Source organism: Budorcas taxicolor, chromosome 1 (assembly GCF_023091745.1).
Source record: "Budorcas taxicolor isolate Tak-1 chromosome 1, Takin1.1, whole genome shotgun sequence".
Lineage (NCBI taxonomy): Eukaryota > Metazoa > Chordata > Mammalia > Artiodactyla > Bovidae > Budorcas > Budorcas taxicolor.
The window spans coordinates 103,458,613-103,467,123 of NC_068910.1; positions in this window are offsets into that span (position 1 = coordinate 103,458,613).

The following is an 8,511-nucleotide window of genomic DNA, read 5'->3' on the forward strand; positions in this document are numbered from 1 at the left end:
TGAGTTGATTCAGGTATGTGGCAATTCTCTTTGCTTTCTCTACCATTTAAATGCATATGAGCATGTAATGTGTGTTCCTTTGAGTTATGCTAATTTTTCTGACATCTCATGGCCTATACCAAACCAAAACACTGTTGTCTGACTTAAAATTATATGCGAGTTTAAACTCCTTCACATTGCAAGTTTTTCCTCTTTGTTATAAGAATATAAAATAACAGGTAGGGACAAATTTACATAAATTTGCTCACTTTAAGCAATCATAGCTTGAGATGAGTTTTTTGAACTTCCAAGTTGCAGTTTTATTCACTAAATTATCCAGGTTTGCAACTTACATCAAATAGTTCTTAAGGGCCACAGATCCCTTTGTGCATATATAGGCTCAATACAAAGAATGACACCATAAGGTATTAGTGTATTTATCTTATTTCCTTGTATAATTTTATGGGAAAATATAAATAGAAGGGAGGGTTGGTTATTTCGGCTAATCGATTCTTAAATCTGTCCAAGATGAAGTCAAAACCTGATTTATTACAAAATTTTGCAAAATTCAGCTGACAAATTTCACAAACCTTTCTTTCCTCATCAGTTCAGTTTAGTCACTCAGTCGTGTCCAACTCTTTGTGACCCCATGAACCATAGCACACCAGCCCTCTCTGTCCATTACCAACTCCTGGAGTCCACCCAAACCCATGTCCATCGTGTCGGTGATGCCATCCAACCATCTCATCCTCTGTCGTCCCCTTCTTCTCCTGCCCTTATCTTTTGCAGCATCAGGGTATTTTTAAATGAGTCAGCTCTCCTCATCAGGTGGCCAAAGTATTGGAGTTTCAGCTTCAACATCAGTCCCTCCAATGAACACCCAGGACTAATTTTTAGAATGGATTGGTTGGATCTCCTTGCACTCCAAGGGACTCCCAAGAGTCTTCTCCAACACCACAGTTCAAAAGCATCAATTCTTCTGCACTCAGCTTTCTTTATAGTCCAACTCTCACATCCATACATGACTACTGGAAAAACCATAGCCTTGACTAAACAGACATTTGTTGGCAAAGTAGTGTCTCTGCTTTTTAATATGCTGTCTAGGCTGGTCATAACTTTCCTTCCAAGGAGCAAGCATCTTTTAATTTCATGGCTGCAATCACCATCCACAGTGATTTTGGAGTCCAGAAAAATAAAGTGGGCCACTCTTTCCACTGTTTCCCTATCTATTTGCCATGAAGTGATGGGACTGGATGCCAACTTTTAAGCCAAATTAATGCCAACTTTTTAAGCCAACTTTTTCACTCTCCTCTTTCACTTTTATCAGGAGGCTTTTTAATTCCTCTTCACTTTCTGCCATAAGGGTGGTGTCATCTGCATATCTGAGGTTATTGATATTTCTCCCGGTAATCTTGATTCCAGCTTGGGCTTCCTCTAGCCCAGCGTTTCTCATGATGTACTCTGTATATAAGTTAAATAAGCAGGGTGACAATATACAGCCTTGACGTACTCCTTTTCCTATTTGCAACCAGTCTTTTCCATGTCCAGTTCTAACTGTTGCTTCCTGACCTGCACGGAGGTTTCTCAAGAGGCAGGTCAGATGGTCTGGTATTCCCATCTCTTTCAGAATTTTCCACAGTTTATTGTGATCCACACAGTCAAAGGCTTTGGCATAGTCAATAAAGGAGAAATAGATGTTTTTCTGGAACTCTTTTGCTTTTTCCATGATCCAGCAGATGTTGGCAATTTGATCTCTGGTTCCTCTGCCTTTTCTAAAACCAGGTTGAACATCTGGAAGTTGATGGTTCATGTCTTGCTGAAGCCTGGCTTGGAGAATTTTGAGCATTACTTTACTAGCATAAATGTGAAGTCAGGTGGGCCTTAGGAAGCATCGCTACGAACAAAGCTAGTGGAGGCCATGGAATTCCAGTTGAGCTATTTGAAATTCTAAAAGATGATGCTGTGGAAGCGCTGCACTCAATATGTCAGCAAATTTGGAAAACTCAGCATTGGCCACAGGACTGGAAAAGGTCAGTTTTCATTCTAAAGGTAAAGGTAATGCCAAAGAATGCTCGAACTACCGCACAATTACACTCATCTCACACGCTAGTAAAGTAATGCTCAAGATTCTTTCCTCATACTCTCCATCTAAATGAATCCTTTAGAAAAATGAAATATTAAAAAGTAGTCAGAATGCATGTCAACTATCAGTGAAAAGTTGCTAAAGCTGGACTCTCTTAGCCAAGGAAACATTCATTTTAACAAATATCCCTCTCTGATTAGTTTTTGCCTTGAATACTGCTAAAATAAATACACACAAAATCAGCCTTCAGGGTTTTATTACTATTTGCTGTGATTGTGTAGTTCAATTCATTAGAAAACTAGCAATATGTATCACAGTTTAGTTCCCTGCACTGCCTTGCAGGGCTGCTATTAAAATGAGTTTCTGGCTCTGGACATGCAGGCAGAAGTCTCTTAAGTTGGCTTCTCAAAAAGGAAGGAAACAGCAGTTATATCTACATTTAATAACACAAAAGCTATAGAGTCATTCCCAGTACTCATAAGTATGCTACTAAAGCAGTATGTCTTTTTCTCCCTCAGATAATGATTTTTCCCCCTCAGATAATATTTTTTTTTTCAAAAAGACAGGTGCAGATTTGTACCAGCTAAGGCCTAGGAAGAAGTCTGAGAAATTCATGTATTGTGCATTATTTATTCAAAGTATTGTTTAGCTGGGGTCTTTTTAAATTTAGTTTTAACCAGAAGAAAAGAAATGACCAAATCCAAGAATAATCTGTAACATTTCTTATCTTCTATGGATAAAGTGTTTGTTTTTAAAAAGTCTTTGTTATTAAAAATATTATGAAAATAAACCAGTTTGAGGATGTATTCTCATATGCAGGGCAAGAGGACATAATCAATTTATGTTTCGTGTGGCACTTTTCTAAAAAATATGGTCACTGAACAATCAGAAGAATCTAAAGTTATTTCAGCATGTGCTACTCCAGTGCTCTGGAGACATATGACATCAGACTCTTCAGTGGCATTCCTTCTCACCAGAGGCAGTATGATATATGAGCAATTGCACTGGCCTTGAAGTCAGCTAAACTCGAGGACACGTTACAGCCTCTCACTCTTTCTGTGTCCCTGGATAAGTTTCTTAACCTTTCTTTCTGTCTATCCCTATTGCAAGATTTCAAAAAATGATACAAATCTACTTGCTAGGCCATTGTGAACACCTGTGATGAAGTATACATAATATCCACTTTAACGGCTATAACAGCACAGGGATTCAATGACTAATAGCTATTATTGTTTTTCTTTCTTTTAACTATCTTACATTATTTTCCTAGCTCACCTGTGTGAATATATCTTAATTGTACTTAACATTTATACCCTCATCCTCTTTCCACACCCATGAAAGATACTGTTAATTGTTAACTGCACTGTGTTTAGATAGTCTTAGAAACTAATCATCTTGTAAATTTGCTGAGGGAGAGATACTGTGTTATATACTTTTTTTTTTGATAGGTGTTATAATTTCCAGTACAAATTGCATGCAAGAAAAGATACATTTGTTGCATCATTTCTCAATTTTGTCATTTGAATTCTATTATAGTTTAGTTTTTTGCAATACTGAAAGAACACAGTAAGTGGTAATTAGTTTGTGCCATCCATGTTTTGAAAGTATTTTTGAAGGCTGATAGTAGGATCAGATTCCATTATGAATAGGTACCTACCTCCCACCTGTTAGTTTCCATTCATTTATGAAGAGATCCAGAATTCAAAAGGTAGAGAGTCCCCAATACTCTGTTCTTCCTTTCCTGAGAAAGTCCAAAACCAAGTATGCTTATGGAAACTAAACCTTTAGGGAATAGGGAAAGCCAGTGCTACCTCAAACACTGGGCCCATGTTGTCCCAAAGAGGGACAACAGTTAGTGTCAGCCCAAGCAAAAATTCCCAAGGACAGTTTCATCAAGACAGGTGGGGAGAGTTGTAGTAGACAGTTGTAAGAATTGCCTTTAGTTCCTGTTTTTTTTTTTTTCTTTTTTTTTCAGTTTTATTGAATACCATGATTTAGATCTCTATGTAGAGTAATGGGATCTGTCTGCAATTCTACTCTTCCCCCAACTTTGCATTAGGAGGGTCCCACCAGCTCTCAATTGTGTTGCTTTTTCCAATAAATATTAAACTTCTAGTTTTCTTTTTTTTTAGATTTGTTCTCAAAATTGGGAAAGACTTCAGTAAAAGTGTAAAACAATGTATGTATTTAGAGATGAGGACACAGTTATTAAGTGAATAGTGAACAAATTTCCATTTAAGAAAGAAAATAAAAATATTTCAACTAAGGGTGATGGCTTTCTTGATATGTTAAGCAGGATCCTGAGACAGCTTTCAAGATTCCTGTCTCCTGGAGTATATAGTCTGTAGTATTCCCCCGCCATGGGTGTGGAGAGAACCTGTGAATAGAATGGATGTTACTTCCATCGTTAGATTACATTATAGGACAAAGGTGCAGAAATTTTTCAGATGGAATTAAGGCTGCAGGTCAGTTGACTTTGAGTTCATCTCAGGGGAAACGACCTTTGGTGGGCCTGGTCTAAACTGGTGACGCATTAAAAGAGTCTGAGCTTTTCCTGATGTTGGAGAGATTTGAAGCAGCCAGTGCTATCCTCTCATTGGCTCTGAGGAAGCAAATTGTTATCTTGTGGAGAGAGTAACATGAAAGGCACAGCAGGTGGTTTGCTAGCACAGTACCTGGTTGATGACCAGCAATAAAGCAGGGACTACAGTTTCACAGTTGCAAGGAACTGAATTCTGCAAACAACTAGTGAATTTAGAAGGGGACATGAGCCCCAGATGAGGACACAGGCCCAGCCAACACCTTGATTTTACTTCATCAGGCCCTGGGATGACTTAGGTAACCATCATCCAGCCCATGAAAACTGTGAGATAAGAAAGTTGTGTAGTTGTACACAGCTAAGTTTGTAGTAATTTTTAAGACAGAAATAGAAAACTAAATATACTTAGATAAGAAAAAATTTGAATCCATTATTTTCTTTTTCATATAAATAAAAAATACTTTCTCCCTTAAATTTAATTATTTCACTGGCAGGTGTTTCGATTCCATCCTATATCTTCAAAGTCACTCTGCACTCATACTTCCAATGAGCATTTATCATGCTAGATCTTTTCCTTCTTAAGACAGTCTTTTATCTATTCCATGTCCCTCTCTAAATATCTTTCCAACTCTATCTAAAAGAGTTGTCTGTAATTACTTTTGGGAATTAACCTTCTCTTATTCACTGCAATCTAAGTTGCCCTCATTAATCCACAAACATATTCTTCCTGTGTTTGCTCATAACATTCTTGCTAATGAGTCCAGTAGACACTTTTCAGTTCTTATCATCTGTGACCACTTAGCAGCATTAATATATTTTTTTCTTATAGATGCTTTTTTTTGGCTTTATCGTAGTTCACTCTTCTCATTTTCCTGTTTCATTCCTAACATTTCTTTTTTGCATTAAATTTTAGTATTATCTAGGCTCCATCCTTTGTCTTCTCTTTTTCTTGGTCTAAATAGTATCCCTTAGCAATCTCATCTACTTCCTTTATTTAAGTTGCCATATATGGTGCTGATGGGTAATCTCTAGACCTGCTGTTTCTTCTTTGCTTCAAACCTGTGTGTACAGTTGCCAATAGAAAGAAAGTGAAACTGTTAGTTACTCAGTCATGTCTGACCTTTTGTGACCCCATGGACTGTAGCCCACCAGACTCCTCTGTCCATGGAATTCTCTAGGCAAGAATACAGAGTGGGTTGCCATTTCCTTCTCCAGGGGCTCTTCCCGACCCAGGGATTGCCCTTGGGTCTCCCGCATTGCAGGCAGACTGTTTTTACTGACTGAGATACTAGGGAAAACCCAATATACATAAAGTTCAATAATTCCGGAGTTAGTCTTTTCCTACCCACCCTATTTTAGTGAATACATCAACTATCTCCCTGGTTACTCAATCTAAGGATCTTAGCATTATCTTAGATCTTCTTATCTCCTTCATTTATCCTGTTATCCATTCTGCAATGTCTTAGTATACTTTACTTATATCCTCTTTTAAATATTTAATTAAATACACTAGTATCTCCTTTCATTTCCTACAATATCCTCAAAGCCAATTTCTCTTTTCAGTCCAGTTTATTAAAATGTTTCTTTGCTTTGCACCTGGAGTAACCTCTGTAACATGCACATGTGATTAAGCCTCTTGACTGCTTAAAGATTTCATGACTCCTTTCCTTCTGGGTAAAATCCCAAATTCTTTCACATAAACCTTTCTTCATCATCCTCTGCTTATAGTCCTCTTCCTTATTAACACCCACAATTTCTTTCTGTTTCTCACTGCCACCTCCTCTGCTGAGAAATTCTTTCATGTCTGCCTCATTCATTTCAGTTGGTCAAGTTATCCCTTATGATCAGGCTGAAGAAGCCTTCTTTGATATATCAAACCAGTGCTAGGTGTTCAACTTTAGTCCACAGTTGCACTGTGTCCTGAAATCTCAAGCTGTGTTATACTTAAATGGCTTTTCTACTCTTTTAGACAATAATTTCTTTAAAGTGAGCCAGCTTCTTTTTCAATGTTGACACCTCTAATTCTAACACAGTGCCTGAGACAGCATAAATATTTTAGGAAAATGTTACTGATCAACCAAACTATAGCTAACTTTTATCACTTTTATCAAGTCATAAACATGCACTAACAGTGGTACAATATTAATTACTCAGTGAATTTTTATTGCTCAGTGATGAACGTCCCATATATAAAACTGTACTAAAGATGTTTACATGTATAATATTGCTTAAAAACTGAAATTATATAAGCACATTCAGGCAAAAAATTTTGAGGAATATTTCTTATACAGTCTGTTTATATACCAGCTTAGTTCCTATTGTTTCACTTTCACATTTCCCTTTCATGCACTGGAGAAAGAAATGGCAACCCACTCCAGTGTTCTTGCCTGGAGAATCCCAGGGAGGGGGGAACCTGGTGGGCTGCCGTCTATGGGGTCGCACAGAGTCGGACATGACTGAAGCGACTTAGCAGCAGCAAGATTAGTGAAGCAAGGTCAGTCATGTATTTTATTTGCATAGCTATACCTGGGAAGCCCTCCCTCTCCTATACCTCCTGCTTAGCTCTGTGGTTAAACTTTTCATCCACCCTATTATCAAGTTCCATGTTTGTGTCTCCTCAATATCTATCCTGTCCATCTAATCCTCCTTGGCTTTCTCTTCCTGTGTATCTCCAAGACAGCTCTTCCATAGTTACTTTCTACCTAGTCTAATCCATATTTGAATACATCATACAGAAAGACAAATTATGTCTATTTACTCTAATGCATTTAAAGATTTTCCATTGTTGAATCAAGAAAAAGGTCCTTAGCTTGCTAGTCAAGTGCCTCTATGACATGGCTCCCTACTAATTTATCAGCTGCCTCTTCACTTCTTTCTTATATGAACCCAAGAGAAATATACACACATAATTTGGCCAAAAACATTCTATGCTTTCCAACTTTCTATTTTTATTGTAGCTTTTCCTAAATCTTCTTAATTTTTAAATGAATCCTTCTAAAATCTTGCACAAGCATCAGGCTCCCAGTCATAAAGCATCTACTGCATGAAGGAGTCCTTGATTTCTCAACCCTATGGTATCACCCTTTCCAACCACATTAATGTTTTCTACCCTCTTATATCACTTACATTGATTGTTAATATAGATATTTGTAGGGTTGTCTAACCCTCTCCCCACTTCCCAGGCGTTAGATCACCATCATCTTGAGAGTATAGTTTATAGTTTATAATCTCACCCCCACAGTGTAGTTTTGCATCTTAGAATTGATATTAGTTACTATTTTTAATTTTTGTTAAAACGGAATTAAATTTTCATTTATCAACATACATTAAAGAAAGCGTTCCACTTATAAAATGAAGTATGGAGTTAAAATAAGGAGTAAAAGTAAAGAGTTTCTTAGGATCAAATATATTAAGAAAATTTATTGTTCAAGATTTTAATTTACTGGAATTTTATTTTAATTGGATTCACTTTTTTTAACTTTTGTGTCCTTTTCTCCTTCTCTTTTTATCTTTGCCATATATGTCACATGTAGATATAGCAATAAGTAGTTCTTTTCCTTGATGTCAAAGAATTTTTCTTCTATTTGATTTTCCCTAGAGTGAGAAGTTGACTCATTGGAAAAGACTCTGATGCTGAGAGGGATTGGGGGCAGGAGGAGTAGGGGATGACAGAGAATGAGATGGCTGGATGGCATCACTGACTCGATGGACGTGAGTCTGAGTGAACTCCGGGAGTTGGTGATGGACAGGGAGGCCTGGCGTACTGCGATTCATGAAGTCACAAAGAGTCGGACACGACTGAGCGACTGAACTGAATTGAACTGAAGGGTGAGGCAGAATGATTTAGAATAAGCTAATTTTGACTTACATCCTTACGCATTCCTGAAAATGTTGAAGTTTTAAATTGCAT